A 14,902-nucleotide genomic window follows, 5' to 3' on the forward strand; every position below is an offset into this window, starting at 1 on the left:
CAAGCCCAGCCTGACAGCTTCAGGTCTCCGATCAGCAAATGGGCACAATGACATCCTCTTAAGACGAGGTAATACACAGCACAAAGTAGAACTCGGTTAACGTGATCCCCTTGCCCCATGCTGGGCAGGAGTAGCTCAGACATGATTATCAGTCTTTACCACCTTGGGGGAAATGAATGGTCTGACACTTCCAGTTCCACAGCTGGCCAGAGCATGGCTGGCCAGGCAGGAGCGGGACAAGGAGACAAGAAGTCCTGCAGGGCCCCTGGCCCACGGACACACGAGCAAGAGCATGGCCAGCACGGGCCTCCTCTGCGCTCAGCTGTGCCTGCGGGGGCACAGTGGGGCAGGAGTGTTTCCCAGATAACCCCGGCAGGGCTTGCAGGCCGGTGAGGGTGAGGAGGATGAGCCCCCACCCTCCCTGGCTCACTTTTTGTTTTTGGACAGGCAGAGTGGACAGTGAGAGAGACAGACAGACAGAAAGGTCTTCCTTTGCCGTTGGTTCACCCTCCAATGGCCACCGCGGCCGGCGCGCTGCAGCCGGCGCACCACGCTGATCCAAAGCCAGCAGCCAGGTGCTTCTCCTGGTCTCCCATGGGGTGCAGGGCCCAAGCACTTGGGCCATCTTCCACTGCACTCCCGGGCCACAGCAGAGAGCTGGCCTGGAAGAGGGGCAACCGGGACAGAATCCGGTGCCCCAACCGGGACTAGAACCTGGGGTGCCGCGGTGGAGGATTAGCCTAGTGAGCCGCGGCGCCGGCCCTGGCTCACTCTTAAGAATGACAGCCACACAAGGCCGGTGCCATCACCTGGGGAAGACTGGCCACAGGGAGCAGGAGCAGAGAAGCCAGGCTTGCAGAGAGCAGGCAAGGCTGTCCAGAGGCTGCCACAGTCAGTGTCCCACAAGGGAAGTGCCCGCCGCGTTATTTTTGGCACCTCTTCTGCCCAGAGCCGGCGAGGAAAGGCAGCTGCGAACAACATGGAAGGGCTGTTGACACGCAAGCGTGCAGGCGCTGCCGCAGGGGCGGAAGGAGCGCCAGCAGCCACCATGCACAGGGGCCTCGGCCCCCCCGCCCCGCAACTGTCCCCGTAAGGTCTCCAATCTGCGTGCAGCACAGCTGACACGGTGTGGGCACTTCTGCTTTCACTCAGCGCCAGCCTCCCAACCGCGGAGCGAGCTCTCTCTCACACACAAACAAATAACTAGGGAGCCACGGAGGACGGAGCCACACCCAGGAGCCAAGACAGTGTTCCTCTGGGCTCTTCCTGCGCCCCAGCAGCCCTCCCAGCTTCCACGCCGGCAGGGGCAGCACCAGCGACAGGATCCAAAGGCCGCCCCTCTTCCCACTCTCCTGAGATGAAAGTGGACACAGTCTCCAGGAACTGCAAGTAACTCTCCGCCTTGCAGCTTCCCGGTCTGAAAGCAAAGCAGTTGACCAAGACGGCCCCGGAAGTGATTCCCGGCCCTGGGCCGACTCCTGGGGCCTCAGACAGGGCAAGGTCAGGCTGCAACGGGGACCAGCCAGGTGCTTGCTCAGAAGCTGCTAGCCCGAGCAGGGCCGGGCAGCAGGAGGAAGGCCAGCTCAGTGCATGGTCCGGGTTGCAAGTTATCACTTTCTGACCTCCGGAGTCTTCTCCAAAGAACTGGCAGCAGCAGGCTAGAATGGGGCCCCTGGTTGCCCAAAGACTGGGAAAAGCTGGAGATCAAAATCCCTCCCCATTTCCTCTCTGCTCTGGACCCCACTTCCCCAGAGAAGAGGGAACCCCTGCTTCGGCCGCGAGCCCGGTGTACTTCCCTGTCTCCAAGCTTTGGCCTCGATAAACCTTGCCCTGGCTGCTCCCCTCCCCCTTCTCCTGGAAGCAGCAGCTTCTGCCTGGAAAAAACGCTCTCACCACCAGCTCGCTGTGGCTGGGAAGAGAGACAGAGGGAACAGGGAGCACCTTCCCTGGCTGGCCACAGCGCGAGGCCGCGTTCCAGGAAAAGCAAGGGCAAGAACGGTTGCCAAGGACGCCTCGAGCCCCCCTCCCCACCAGCTCCTGCAAACCACAGCCAGCAATCGCCTCCCTCAGGGAGACCCCCAACTTGCTTCTTACATAATATCTGGTGTGCCTGTGGCCCTGCTCCTGTTTCCATTGGTCAGAGAGCCCAAGGGGTCTTTGGAGGTACAGTTTCCACTTCCAGCTCCACCCAAACCTCTGCTGAGGTCACCCTGGGTAGGTTTAAGTGAAGCAAAGACAAGGGGACTTTTTCCTTGGCTGAAGAAGGAGGCCTTCCTCCCGCCCACGTGAGCAGTCAGCCCCGGGGCCTGGGCGGGCAGGTTCCCCCGGAGCACAGCTGATCTCTGGGAAGCTGAGCCCTTGGCCCGCTCTGCAGGGTCTGCAGCCAGAGTCCCTCAGGAAGGTGCACAGCTCTGGAATCCGGGGCTGTGCAGCAGGGGTGGACCACACGGCCATGCCCAGGGAGCTAGAGAATGAGCTGCATCTACACAGGCCCCCGCGGCCCAGGGGACTGCTTTGTCCCACCAGCAGAACAAGTAAGAGCAGAAGGCAAACAGGGGCTGGACCTGGTGGGAACTGGAGAAATGACAGTCACCACCTGTTGAGCACCTACTGTGTGCCCCATGTATAACCTTGTTTAACCTGCACAGCAACCCTATGAAGTAGTATCATCCCCATTACACAGATGAGAAAAGTGAGGCTAAGGAAGTTAAGCAATGCCCAGAGTCAGGCTGCCAAGAGGAGAAGCAGCAGCATGAACTTGAGCCTGGCCAGGCCTCACACCCATGCACTCGCCAGACTCCTTCAGAGTCACTGCCCGGGTGACTGTCCACACACCACCCAGGAATGGTGTTCTGAGTGTGGGGGTGGGAATGGGTGTGGACGGGTTTTGCCGGATGGCTCTGGCATCTAAACAGATGCCCCCACTAACTGTTAGTGCTCCCAAGCGTGTGACCGAGAGCCCGAGTACATGTGTGTGCCTTGGGGGTGGAGGGCGGGTGATCCGGCTTTGCAGTTTCTAACACTGAAGTTATGCAGTAATGCTTCTGATTCACAAAATGAGCTCACAGTCTCACAGCATCCTGAACACTGCTCTGAATGTAAAGTGCAGATCCCCTGGAGACCTAGGGACTTCAGCATGCTCCACCTAGCCCAGCCCAGCGCCCACGCAGGGGCCAAACGCCCACAGCAGGCCCTCCCCCGGAATGCGGCCACCTGCTGCATCTCCTGCAGCCTTCAGTGAGTCAGGGAAGGCGCCTCCGAGGCCAGGCTGCCTCTGTGTGATGTGTGTGAAAGCAAGATGCCAACCGAGCCTGGCTAGCAGATCCCGAGAGGCGGGAGGTTCTCAACTCTTTCACCCCGAGGTCCCCACGGGGTTGGGATGACCAGGACACAGAGCTGCAGCACAGCGCCAGGGACCTGGGCCCACCAGCACCAGACTCACCCGTGGCAGACTGACCCTTTTGAAACCAGTAGGGTAGCGAGAGGAGTCCCCACCAGGAGCAGGGGCTCACGTTCATGTTCGTAATGGAGATCTTTCATTCACTTGCCCCATGAACACTTGTGGGATGTGTCAGGCACTGTGGAACAATACGGAACGCATACTACAGCAGGGGTGACCATACCGCTGAAGTGTGTGTCAAGCCTCGGGCACCTTTTAGTCCACTACAGGACTACATATGCACCAGTAACTCCGCAAGGTGGCAATGGGTGTTCCCATGTGGCATTCAAAAAAGGACTAGGAAGAGAAGCAGGAATCTCCCAGGCATTTGTGCCCACCCTCACGCCACCACGAGCCAAGCTGGAACCCGACTGGAGGGAGGGGCTGTCAAGACCCAAGATTCCTGGCCCGGGCACCACTGCCCTTCCAGGCCAGGACACTGTGCCTGCTGCGTCCCCGACCCTTCTCCCACTCCCTCCTCATGGCAGCTTTTCTGTGGCCACAGGAAGCCCTCAGCTGCATCCTCCCCACCCCCCAACCCCTGCAAAAAAAACCATGCAAGTATTAAAAGCAGCAGCCCAGAGGCTCAAACACCAGGGCTAGTTTAAATTCCAGCTCTGTTTCCTGGGCCCTCCCAGGGCACTCTTTTTTTTTTTTTTTAATAGATGTATTTTATTTATTTGAAAGGCAGAGTTACAGAGAGAGGCAGAGACACACACACACAGAGAGAGAGAGAGAGGTCTTCCATCCGCTGGTTCACCTCCCAAATAGCGGCAACAACCAGGGCCGGGCCAGGCCGAAGCCAGGAGCCAGGAGGTTCCTCTGGGTCTCCCACGTTGGTGCAGGAGCCCAAACACTTGGGCCATCCTCTGCTGCTTTTCCCAGGCACATTAGCAGAGAGCTGGATCAGGAGTGGAGCAGCTGGGACTTGAACTGGCACCCTTAGGGGATGCCAGCGCTGCAGGCCGGGGCTTTAACCCTCTACACCACAGCACCGGCCCCTCCCAGGGCACTCTTGTCAAGCCTGGGGTTAAGAGCTCAGAGAGCCACTGGGAGACAGGGCTGAAGCCACACTGGGAGCAAACAGGCCATCCCCCAGCAAGCTGTACGACCCAGGAGTCGTCCTCCCAGTTCTTTACCCCCTGGTCCCCTGGAAGCCACACAGACCACAGTGACCAGCCAGAGGCCAACCCAGCTAGAGTGGAGACTGGACCCGGCCATGAGCGAGATGGTTTATCACAGCAATTGAGTGTTTACACCCATATTATTCACTCTGCAGAGCAGCAGGAAGGAGGACTCATAAATTGTCAAACTGGAAAGGGTTCTCCCTTCCCCTTGGCCTTGAGTCCATCTCACAGCCCCGGAAGGGGTGCACGTCTCTGATCCTGAGGGCCTCCTGCCACACCTTCCCGGAGGGGTCCTGGAGGAGCACAGGTAGCTTCCTCCCCTCCATCAGGTCCTGCCAGCGAGGAGCGGCTTCTTCCACCTCCACCAGGTTTCCAGTTTCCATCCTGAAGCTACAGGGAGGGGCGCGGAGAGCCAGGCTCCCCCTGCTGGAGCACGCCAGACCTCCCCTCCCCCCAGCCGCGACTGCCAACAGGGATCCCCCGCGCACACGTGCCCCAGCGACCTGCAGGGCCAGCCAGGGCCAGCCGGCTCTTCCCCATCCCGCCCCTTGAGCCAGGCTCCACAGCCTGGAACACAGGTCTGACGTAGGATGGCGCAAGCAGGAAACAGCCACCAAAGTTGAGACCAACAAAGTTTTAAATGGGGCAAGAAACTTCCCCTTCCATCCCCTCCAGGGGCTCCTGCTGCAGGCCTGGCCTCCCCTCTGGGTCGCAGGTGTCTGCTCCAGGTCAGCACGCCCTGGACTGAGGCTTAAAAGTCCCAGGGTGTACCAGTTCCTCTAGTGGCCCTGGGCTCTTACCCAGGCAGGCGGGGAGGGGGCCTCGGAGAGACAACCTGGTGCACACGTTCCTGCGCTGGGGTGGGGAGGATGTGATAAAATCCACCGCCCGCAGTCTGGGGGGCCAACGGACCAGGGCCCCAGCGTTCCCGACAGGCACCTGGGCACACCGCACCGGGCCGCAGCGGCGCGGGAGTGCGGGGGCGGCCGAGAAGATGACAAGCCCGAGGTGCGCCCGCAGCGCCGGGGTGCGCGGGGTGAGGCTGCTCAACGCTTGCGGGCCCACTGCTCCAGCCTAGGCCTCGACTGCACTCGCTCCAGGTCCCTGCTGCCCCTGCCCCCCGGTCCCGCAAACTCTCCGTCCCCCTTCCCGTGCACGCTGGCAGGGGAAGGGGTTCCCGCGCCGTGTTCCCGGAGCTCGCGAACCCCTCGCCGCGCCGCCAGGGCCTGTGCCCCGTCACGCGAGCGGACGTGAGGAGCAGCCGTGCTCCCGAGCCGCCGCCACGGGCCTGGCGGCCGGGGAGGGTTTTCCAGCCGGGGCCGCGCCCGGGTGGGCGGGGGCCGCGCGCGAGCTGCGTGGCTGCACGAACACGGCGGGCTGCGCTGCACACGCAGCCGCGGGCGGTGCGGGCCGCGCGGGGGCGGGCTGCGGGCGTTCACCGCACGGCCACGCGCCCCGGCTCCCTCCGCCACCCAGGCCGCACAAGTTCGCGCGCCTGCAGGGCTGCAGCGCGCGGGGCGAGCGGCCACCGCCGCGTGCAGGCCTCAGCCGCCGACGGGCAGCCCCCACTTACCCGGCTCCTGCCCGCGCTCTGGCCTCGGCTGTCTCCCCGCCGCCGCCTCCGGTCGCCTCCGGGACTCCAAGCCGCCTGCACGCACTCCCCGATTTTAAAAACAAACAGGCGCCGTCGCCTCCCTGCGGCGCTCGCGGGGTTTCCGCCAGCTCGCGCCTCCCGAGACTGGGAAGTTTGCTGGCAGGGCCCGGGCGGGACGAGCGGGCTGTCACCCCCCGCTCGCGGCGCAGGAGCTCGGCGCGCCCCGCGCCCGTGCCGGCCGCCTCGCGCGCGCTCTCCCTCCCTCCGTGTCACCCCCAGTCCTGCGATGCAGTGTCAGGATTGCACGGCTCTGACTCATCGGTTGAGCTCACAGCTTGAAAAAAAAAAAAAGAGAGAGAGAGGGCGAGAGGCACCGGCGAAGGAGGAGGACTCTCTGGCGTGCTACAAAGGATTGCACAACTCCCGGCTGGGAGCGCGGAGCGCCCAGCGGCCGGCCGGCGCGCGCGGCACCGCGGCGAGCAGGAACCCGCTCTCCCACTTGATCAGCACAACTGTCTCGAGTCGGCCTCTCCGCCTGCAGGCCCGGCGCCGCCCACTTCCTGCGACCAAATAAGGCCGGGGAAGGCGTCTGCGAACCTCCGGCGGCGGCGCGGGCTGGGGATTTCCAGCAGCCCTCACCTCCACTCCCGAGCCCGTCGCCGCCCTCCCCCGGCGCGGCGCCCCCGACGGCTTTGCTGGAACCGACAGGCCACGCGGCTCTCGTTCCCTGTGCACACCAAGGTCAGGAGGAGACGGTGACGAAATGTTTGGAAACCCATCGGGCCTGCCAGGAAAGTGTGTGTTCAGCGGTGTGGGGAGGGCACGGGTCGTTTGCTTCGTAGAAGCAAACGCCCCGGCGTTGGGAAGGGGAATCCTGCGCAGCCCTCGCCAGGGCTCTTCAAGAGCCTCCCCAGGCTCGCTTTCCGCCGGCAGCCTTCCTGGCCGTGTACAGCTTACTGGGACCTGGCCCCAGCCCCTGTGAGGACACGCATCCTCACTGATGAAAACTAGTTTTAATTCTGGCAGCGCAAGGCCAGCTCGGGGACGCCCCTCCCTCCCGGGAACAGCTTCTCCCTGACTTCCCTGAACATCCCAGATCCAGGCTCGGCCGCCTCCCGGCAGGACTGGTGGGAAGATGGGACGCAGCGGGGCAGCTCGGGAGGTTCCTGCAGGCCAGGGAAAGGTCAGGGAGGCAGCCCTGCTCTTCCCTGTGTTTTGGCTATTTTTTTTTTCTCCTGTTTGTTTGTTTTCCAAGGAGATGAGTCAGAAGATTTTCCTTTGAAGGAAAAACCACTGAAGAACACGCCGCTGTGTCCTGGCAGCCACGTTCCCCCGTGGCCAGTCCTGAGAGCCAGGTGCAGCCCTCACTTTCTCCCGGAGCAGAGAAGGGGCCGTGGGATATGATCCTGTCGCCCGCCCTGAGCGTGTGGAACTACGGCCCAGGACCACCCGCCAGGTGAGTGCATGACACTGACGCTACCTGCTGCCCCGAGACAGAGCCTGCACCTGCTCCCACCGGGCAGGGCCCTTCCCATCCTCTTCCAACCCTTTGCTGGCTGGGTGCAGCTGGAGGTCACAACTCGCCCTCGGAAAGGGACCCATTGTAGCCCTGTTGCACCGTGTTATGACAGCTATGTCACAGTAATGATCACTTAGAACGGTCTTATCTACCAAATACAGATTCTTATGCCAGGGGACTTGACCAGGTGACCTCTTGAAATAATACCTTCTAGTTTCACATCCACAATGTGGTGATTGCAAAAAGTGAATGGGGGAGTCGGGGACCCGCCCCCTACCAAGAGAAGACTGGGCCCCCTGACGCAGCAGCCACTGACACAGCACTGTTCCCAACACGTCTCAGGGCACTTCACGCACTGCCTGCTCTGTAAGCCTGTGTGTGTGTGTTTTATCTCTCATTCTGTGCATGAGAACCCTGAAGTTCAGACAGGGGTTAAGTGACTTGCACAAGGTCACAGGGCAAACCAGTCACCTGTCACCTCCCTGCTCCTCTTCTGACCTCCCACAGAGGAAGGCAGTGAGGCACTGGCAGGCTGGGGCACTCGGGCACGCAGGCCCCCGGGTAGCACCCAGGCTTAGGGCTCCTGGGGAGGCTCAGCGTAAAGCCCTTCTGCTTTTTCCATTTGCCTGGTTTCTTTCCTCCTGCTGACAACTCAGCCAAGTAGGAAAGCAAAAGCAAAACCACTTGATCTGCTAAGCCCTCGGCTTCCAGAGCCCTCTGCAGACCTGCAGCCACCCCTGCCGCTGGCCTCGGGCCAGGCCAGAGGAGCCCCAGGGAGCTAGTGCAGACCAGCCCAGGGACAGTTCCCAAACAACCATACGACCCGACCCGGCTGGGGAGCGCATTCCTGGAAGAGCCTGCCACCATGAAGCCAGGGCCCAGCCTCCCTGGAACGGGCGGGAGCCACTCCAAAGGGCGCCTCCTTAGCCTTGCTGGTCCCACCAGGACTTCCTCCCTGTCCCATGCCAGGCTCTCAGCTTCAGGCTCTGGGGCCTGGCCCTGGAAGAGGCGCAGGGAGCAGAAGGAGGTGGCCTGCAGGAGCAGTGCTCACCTGGGAGTAGCACTTCCCTTCACACCCACTGAACTTCCACCCGCAGGCCCCCTCGGCGAGCAGGCGGGGCAGTTCCGGATAGCTCCCCACTTGGCAGAAGGGGACGTGGCCCTCCCAAAGGCAGGCAGATGAGGATGTGTTTAAAAAAAGAAGAAAGCAAGCTGCAAGCCTTCTGGGAAAGCCCTGGAGGTCAGTTGTGCTGCAGATATGACAGTGCAGAATCACTGACATGTGAAGTGAAAGTTTTGGTTTTAGAAGCCCCAGCTCCTCCTGTAAGCCTCTGGGGCAACCTAGAAGGGGACTGTTCTGGGTAGGGGGAGGTGTCCCAGCGCCTCACGCCCAGAGAGTGGGCTTTTCTCCACCGTTCATCAACCTCCTTCACCAACTGCAGGGAAGACAGGCACAGTTCCCATGGAGCTTGTGTGAGGACAAAGAAAAACTCCAGGAAGGAAAGGGACAGGACGCTGGGCCCCAGGGACCCACTCGGAGGGCTGTCACTGCCCTGGAAGGCCATCACCAGTGTCTACAGCATACTACATATATCTCAGTAAAGCAGTTAGAAGTAGGGAGGGGACTTCAACGAAGCCAGGTTCTCACTGCTCACCACCTGCCTCCACACTTTCTGCTGCCCTCACTCACCATTGAGAAGTTTTCTTCTTGGAACCAGTGCTGTGGCACGGTGGGTTAATCCACCGCCAGTGACACAAGCTTCCCCTTGAGCGCCAGTTCGAGTCCTGGCCACTCCACTACCAATCCAGCTCCCTACTAACGTGCCTGGGAAAGCAGTAGAAGATGGTCCAAGTGCCTGGGCCCCTGCACGCATGTGGGAGACCCAGATGGAGTTCTGGGCTCCTGGCTTCGGCCTGGACCTGTGGCCACTGCAGCCATTTGGGGAGAGAACCAGAAAAGATGAAGAATCTCTCTCTCTCTAATTCTGCCTTTCAAATAAATAATATTAAAAAAAAAAAAAAAGGAAAGTATTCTTCTCCCAGCCCAGTGCCCGCATCTCTGTCCATCTGCATGGTCCCCCCTGGGCCAGGCCCCATCCGCTGAGGCCGACACACGTGGTGGGTTTGAGTGAGCGGCCAATCCACACACCACAGTGTGAGGAACTGGGGGCAGAACCACTGTGGAGGACCTCACGAGTCCCAAGGCCAGGTTCCTTGTGATCTCGTGTGCCTACTGTCACTTCCCTCAGCAAAATATAAAGACACTGCCTCTGGGACCTCTGCCTACAGTTCCAACAAAAGAAAGAGAAAGCTGTGCAGAGAACAGGGAACCAGCGCTGGGTTTGTGCCCTGCTGAGCAGACCCCTGCGAGATCTTTCTGTGGAAAACTGTCACCAGCCTTCTGGGCCACGACGGTGGCACCGTGGTGTCTGTTGAATGAACAGTGAAAGAATGCCCACCTTCCAGCGGCTCGAAAGGATCAAACGGCCAAACAGCTGCATCCTGCCGTCTCCTGCTAGGTGCAACAAGGGGGTGCAGTTGCTACTGGTTTCCCTACTCGACCCTGTACTTGCTTCTCCTAGAGCCAGCTTCCCCCTTGCAAGGACCTTGTTCCAGGCAAGAGTTCTTTTTACCTGCAAAGACCCCATCAGCCTCAAGTGGCCTCTGCTGGCCTCCGCCCTGGTTCCCGCATCAGTGCCCAATCCTGTCTGCGATGTCCTCCCAGGCGCTCTGCGCGCACTGCCCTTTGTGTCCTGGCCACCGCGCATTTCCATGGCGCTGCCCACCCGCCGGGACAGGGGCACCCCTCTGACAGCTGTGCCTCTGCTCGCCTCTTTGTGCCAGCTCCTTCTGGAAAGAGCTGCAGCTCAGAACCACCCCAGTCATTCAGTTAAGCCACTGTGTGCCAAGAAGTCCCTGCACGGTCTTCTGTTTCGCCCTGGAAGACCCCGGGGACCTTCCCCCTCAGCTCACACGGACTTCACCTGTTCTGGGGCAGCCCACAGCTGTCCACCTCCCTCGGCTCTCCCACCTGCCCCTCCCCAGCCTCCCCCTCTGGCAGGCCCAGGCCAGGTTCTGAGGGCCTTTGTCAGGCCTAAGAGGGAGCTTCTGCAGATGTCCCCAGTTGCTGCTGTCACTCCAGGGCAGACGTCTGGCTTAGTGTAGGGGAAAGGACAAAACAGGTGTGGCTGCCAGGGAGGACAGTCGGGAAGGGCCACGGGACAGAAACATCCTTACTCTGCCAGCTTCCCAGAGGCCCCACTGCGGCACTGTCCCGTGTCCTCTGCAGAGAGGCCCTGGCCACTCTCTGGAGCTTGGCTCCCCTACCTGGTGGCCGTGGGCCAAGAGATCTGATGTGTGCATTATCTGTAAAAGAGAACAATACTGATGCATCCCACATGCACGGGAATGCTCGGGTTGAGAGGACAAGCCGAGACCTGAGCCCAAACCTTGGCTCACATTAGTTTGATGACCTTGAGCAAGTTATGTAACTCCTCGGTTTCCCCATCTGCAAATTGGGGGTGACGAGTAAGAGCTTAAAACAGTGTCTGGCACTCATTAAGTCTTCTGTAAGTGTTCGCCATCATTTTTTTTCTCGTGTCCTAACTGATCTTGCTTCTAGTCACGTGTGCTGCCATCAGGGTGGTCACACGTCTTTGCAGTAGCTTGCTGCACCTGCCTGGGGCTAAGACTGTTCGCCAGACTGTTAGACACTTGTGTTTCTAGCACAGTCTTGCTCTGCCCCATTTCCCAGCCCCAGCCCCACACAGCCAAACCACCTGAGGTTCCCCATCACTCCTGTTCTCTCACCTCAGTTTCCACCTGCTCCTCCTCCTCCTACCTTGCCTCCCAGGTAAACCCTCACCCAGTCTCCTGCCGGATTTGCGCTTACTGGCAACCCTTCCAGGAAGGCTTCCTTGATTCTGTAGGCAGAGCGAGTATATGCCATGAAGTGTATACTGTAGGAGCCCCCCCATTCCCCTTCTTTCAGGCACTGTCCCCTAGCTACCATGAGTGCTGGCTGCTAACAGCCCATAGCTGCCCCCTTCTCAAAGGGAGCCTTGGGTGGGACCAGTTCAGAGGTGGTGGAATTCAGGCTCCAGGGCTCCTGTGGGTTCCCACAGGAGCCAGACCAACTGCCACACACCCTCCCCGGCTTAGCATCTTCCCTGTGTCTATCTTGCTCCTCCTCCTCCATCCCTCCTAAGAGCTCTTCCCAGGTAAATCCCAGGCACCCAAACCTGTGTCTGGGTCTCTGCTCAGGATTCAAAGAGCCACTCTCTCCCCTAAGTTCCCACGGCACTGCCCGTTGATCTTTGCCCAGTCCCGTCCACACTGGTCTCTGCCTGCTTCCTGCACCCCCTCCGGAGCCCGGCACCATTCCCTAGGCTCACAGTCCTGGAAGGCAAGGCCCGGAGCTCCCTCACCCTGGTGTCCGCGGCACCCACAGATGGTCGGTGCAGAGCAAGTGCGTGCTGGAGAGCAACGCGATGGAACAGATCCTTTTATTGCCATTCTGTCCCCACCTTCACATCGCCGACATCAGGATGCAGCTCACAACTGACGGCCTGCGTGCTTCAGGGGTTTAAGAGCAGCACTTTCCTCTTTCCCAGCTTCCCTCACAATCCTGGCGCACGTGCGGATCTGCGGCTCCTCGACTGAGCGACGATGGTGTCGTGAATACTGCTACGCCTGAGGTTCGGTCTCCCGCAGTGCAAAGCCCACAAAACTGGAGGCCCCATTGGCTGAGGCCAGTAGCTGTTGGGCAATCAAGCGCTCATAAAGTGACCTAAGGACAAGAAGGATTCCTATGTCCAGACACCTCCGGATACTCCCATGGAAGCGGGCCAGTGTGACGTGGAACAGGCTCTGGACTGGGAGTCCAAAGAGCAAAAGTCTAAGCCTGTTCTTCGTCTGATTTTCCGGATGTTCCTACACAGGGCCTAACACATCTATCAGACTCTCCTAAATGCTCGACACTGTGGGTGCCCCAGGTTGCCCACAGCACCCTGGCATGAATCCATTATCCTCACCTTCTGGATAAGGACGGTGAGGTTCAGCAAGGTCAGACAGCTCATCCAGGGCCACACGGATGGAGTTCAGCCCCTGGACTCCGATTCCTTCTCTCTGCAAGCTGAAGATACCTCCTTGGGCCCATGCTTTCCCAGTAAGGAAGTGAGCAACAGGAAGGGCCACAGAAGAGAGCCTTACAAGCCCTTCCTCCCTCCCAGATGTCTTTTCTTTGATCTATGTGTTATGTTTCATTGTAATCAAATTTATTGCAACTTTTTTTTTAAATCAGGGAATTTAATCTAAAATCTGGATTTCTCCTTTGTCATGAAAAAGAGCCTGGCAGGGGCCAGCGCTGCACCCTAGCAGGTAAAGCCAGTGCCTGCAGTGCCAGCATCCCATATGAGCGCCGGTTTGAGTCCTGGCTGCTCCACCTCCTACCCAGCTCTCTGCTATGGCCTGGGAAAGCAGTAGAAGATGGCCCAAGTCCTTGGTCCCCTGCACCCACATGGGAGACCCGGAAGAAGTCCCTGGCTCCTGGCTTCGCATTGGCGCAGCTCCAGCCGTTGCGGCCATTTGGGGAGTGAACCAGTGGATAGAAGACTTCTCTCTCTCCACCTCTCCTCTCTCTGTGTAATTTCAAATAAGTAAATGAATCTAAAAAAAAAAAAAAAAAAGAAAGAAAGAAAAAGAAGAAGAAAGAAAAACAGCCTCGCACAGGGGCCAGGCTGAGCCCTCCCGGGAGGTGGAACTGAGCAACACTGGGAAGGGAGTGGCACCTGCAGGAGATTCACATGGTCCAACTGCCCACAGCCCTGCCCCTAGGTCACAGGTCACTGTCATCCATCATCACACGGTGCCAGCCTCTGTCATCTCATTGCGGCTGTTCCCTGCCGGCCTTCGAGTGCATGACCCATGAGACAGATGAACACCAGCGCCCTCCCCGGCTCGCTGCGCCCCTGGCTCCCCCGCAGAGCTCCCTGGGCAGCCTCCCTCCAAGGAGAGCACCTCATGAACCTGCTCCAGGAGCCACTCGGACATCTTCCTCCTGCCCTCCGGCCTCCATCGCAGGGCCCCAGTGTCTGTTCCTCTCCCACCCGACCCTCAGCAGCCAGAGGGCTGAGGCCCGGAGCACAGAGGAGGCGAAGGAGGCAGGTGGACAGGTGTGGAGGTGACTCGGCCAAGGTCGACGGTGTGGGGCCCCAGCCAGGGAGGAGGAGAGGACCCTGTGCTTCCCTGAGGAGGTAAGTGTATGCGGGAGGCTCCGCGGTCACAGGAGATGAGCAGGGCCTGACACACGAGGAAGCAAAAGCAGCCCATCACCAAGAGCAAGAATGTGCAGCCTCAGCAGCAGCTTGCAGTATGCAAATCAGCACCATTAAGGCCCGAGTCAACGTGAAAATAAGTAAATAAATAAAACAAAGCTGCTGTCGGCAGGGCTGTCGGGGAAACAGCTGCCCAGACACTGCTGCGCTACTATAAAGGGTCTGAACCTTTCTAGAATGTGATTTAGCATCGTGCCGCAAGAGTTCAGGATTCCGACCACGTACCCGTGGCTGGCGCGCTACATCCTGGGAAAACGATCTAAAACGCTTTTACAGGAGGTGCTCGGGGCACATGTATAAAGAGCCCCCAGAACGGAAACCCGTCACGGGATGATATGGTACAGTAACAGGATCAATTAGGAGAGAGACCGATAACCTGGAAACAATCCGAGGAAATCGCATCAAGTGACAAAGTCAGCACGAGGGAAGATGTGGAGGAGGACTTAGGAACCACGCCACAGCTTGCACGGGAACATCAGAAGCCATCAGCAAGCAATTCTAAACCCTGCAAATTGCTCAGGTGTGATGTTTATTCTGTTAAGTTGGTCAGGATGGCTTCAACGGCGATATCCGTGATGACGAGGACAATGATGTAAGGGCCACCAAACAGGATTTCCTCCTCATCAAAATACCCCGCCCAGGGTCCCCAGGGGGCAGGCAGAGGCCCAGGCTCTGGCTTGATGAGCAAAGAAGGAATGTAAACTGGGTGAAGGAGTTACAAGTGGGCAGGGCACGGAGGGCCCTGCTGCGGCTTTCCCTGATCCGGAGGGCTCCAAAAGGCACCTCTCACCAAAGAAACAAAGTCAAATAAACCCACACCGTTTAACCTCCAACGTCCTGGGTGCTAACTCTTACTGCTGCAAGTGTGCTCTCAATTTTACTAATACT

At 59.5% G+C, this 14,902-nt stretch overlaps 1 protein-coding gene and 1 long non-coding RNA gene across 5 annotated transcripts in view; one reads left to right on the top strand and one right to left on the bottom strand.

The window, feature by feature from the left end:
* The window catches only part of MIDEAS (mitotic deacetylase associated SANT domain protein), a 68,502-nt gene that overhangs the window by 35,838 nt on the left and 17,762 nt on the right, over window positions 1–14,902 (bottom strand). The window contains exon 1 of one of the 4 annotated variants that reach the window (XM_051826007.2): window positions 6,140–6,277. The exons of the other annotated variants lie outside the window; for them this stretch is intronic. The gene's annotated coding sequence lies outside the window, so the exon portion shown is untranslated. Of the gene's footprint in view, window positions 1–6,139; window positions 6,278–14,902 lie in introns of those variants that run through there. 4 annotated transcript variants of the gene reach the window in all.
* LOC103351686 (uncharacterized) lies at window positions 6,590–14,847 on the top strand. The gene is made up of 3 exons (XR_519418.4): window positions 6,590–6,901; window positions 7,416–7,616; window positions 12,293–14,847. It is a non-coding gene; the product is annotated as an uncharacterized lncRNA (long non-coding RNA).

Source organism: Oryctolagus cuniculus, chromosome 20 (assembly GCF_964237555.1).
Source record: "Oryctolagus cuniculus chromosome 20, mOryCun1.1, whole genome shotgun sequence".
NCBI classification, from domain to species: domain Eukaryota; kingdom Metazoa; phylum Chordata; class Mammalia; order Lagomorpha; family Leporidae; genus Oryctolagus; species Oryctolagus cuniculus.